The sequence below is a fragment of the Bison bison genome, unplaced genomic scaffold, assembly GCF_000754665.1.
Source record: "Bison bison bison isolate TAMUID 2011002044 unplaced genomic scaffold, Bison_UMD1.0 scf7180017864181, whole genome shotgun sequence".
NCBI lineage: Eukaryota > Metazoa > Chordata > Mammalia > Artiodactyla > Bovidae > Bison > Bison bison.
In genome coordinates this window covers 9,630,056-9,632,026 of record NW_011494753.1, presented here as the reverse complement: position 1 = coordinate 9,632,026, position 1,971 = coordinate 9,630,056, and the positions used below count along the sequence as shown (strand labels likewise).

Below are 1,971 nucleotides of genomic sequence, written 5' to 3'. Positions count from 1 at the left end.
ATGGCAGCACCCAAAGCTCTCTGGGTGTCGTTACTCTTCCCCAGGCCCTAAGCAGTTCATTTTCTGCCCCAGTGTCTTTGGCATGTCCTCCCCCATCCCTGTGGTCTTAAATCCCACCAGTACTATCCCCACCAAACCTCAGCCAAAAGCTAATTGGAGGCCATTCAGGCGTCCAGTCAACAGATGTTTACTGAGATCCTCGGATGCGTTATGCCCTAGGACATGAGGATTTTAGAAAACCCAACTCCATAAACTCATAGGTGGATTGTTAGAAAACGGCACCAATCAGGATGTTAGCAGAGGCTCAGAGGGGTTAGGAGACTCCATGAGAATGAGGGCTCATCCATGATCTTCTGGGCTCCACCTTCTGGAAGGCAGTCTCGGGCCCCTTCATATGTGTGTGTGACTCAGGATGTGGAGAACAATACTGAGGTTTGGGGTTTAGAAAAGGTTATCCCACAGCAGTGAGAACCTGGAGGACTCTCCGCTCGTGTCTGTTGGGCACCGTCGACCCACCTTGACTGCCACCTTCCCGAACCTCCCTTCTAACCATAGCCTATCCCATCTCCCCATCTTTTAGCCTTTTCTTTCAGAGGAGATCACTGGGGGCCACGAGGCCAAGCCCCACTCCCGCCCCTACATGGCTTTGGTTCAGTTTTGGGTGAGAAGAGTTGGAAGAAGTGTGGCGGTGTTCTCATACAAAAGGACTTTGTTTGATAGCTGCTCACTGCAGAGGAAGGTGAGGGGCAGTAGCCAGCCTGGACAGGGACCCGTCCTCTCCCCAGGAGCTGAGCCCAGGGGTACCCCTCCTTCACCCCAGGATCCTGGAAATCAGGACCACAAAAGCTCATCAGACAAGCCATCTTATGAGCAGGACTAGGGTAATGAAAAGCTGAGAAACAGGACAAGTAGAGTTTTGTGGTTAGTGGGTCGGAGGTGAGAACAAGAGACAGGGTTGAGAAGGGTTGACCCACAATGGCCAAATAAAGCATCAGAGAAGGATGAGAGTGTGCAGTGAGAGCCAAAACCCAAACTCAGAGTCACTTCACAATATTGCTGAGAAAGCTCCTGGAGCCCTGCCCTCATGTCCCTGAGAAGCACTGGGCCCAGAGTCACCAGCCCCAGGACCGTCTGTCACCCAACTCCCCCTCAGCTGCTGCCCTGCCCTGGTGTCAGCTGCCTGTCACAGCTCCTAGGCTGTATCTCCAGTGACCCCATGATCCCCACACCCCTGCTCTGGTCTCTGAGCAGCTCAATCAATGTCACCCTGGGGGCCCACAACATCAAACAGCAGGAGAGGACCCAGCAGGTCATCCGATGAGAAGAGCCATCTGCCACCCAGACTATAATCCTAGGAACTTCTCCAACGACATCATGTAACTGCAGGCAAGGAAAACTCCCCACTGGCCCTGCCCTCCTGAGATCAGATCATTGCCTTCCCAGGATCTCCTTCCTCTTTCTTCCTTCCCATCCTGGCCACCTGACCAGTCTCAGGGGGATAGGTGAGAGATGGGTCCATGCAGCCTCATCATGGCATCCAGGCCAGAGGACCACCGGCTGAGCCAGACTCTTGTCTCTTCCCATCAGCTGGAGAGAAAGGCCAAGCAGATGTCAGCTGTGAAGCCCCTTAGTCTGCCTAAGGCCAAGGCCCAGATGAAGCCAGGACAGGTGTGCAGTCTGACCGGCTGGGGACAGGTGGCCCTGGGCACTCCAGCCACCACCTTGCAGGAGGCAGAGCTGATGGTACAGGAGGATCGGATGTGTGAATCACTCAACCCCAGGTACTACAGCCGGGCCACCCAGAATTGTGTTGGGGACCCAAGGAAGGTGAAAACCGGCTTCAAGGTCAGTTTCCTGCATCTAAGCACACAGACCCGGGAGGTGTGGGTAGGGCAGAGGCCATATCCTCAGCTGAGAATTATGGCTGGCTGGTCCTGAATCCAGTGTTTTTTTTTTCTTTTCCCTTAAACG

General features: G+C 54.2%; 1 pseudogene; it reads left to right on the top strand.

Annotated features, from left to right (window-relative positions):
* The first annotated feature begins 290 nt into the window (after window positions 1-290).
* The window catches only part of LOC104991061, a 7,440-nt pseudogene continuing 5,759 nt past the window's right edge, over window positions 291-1,971 (top strand).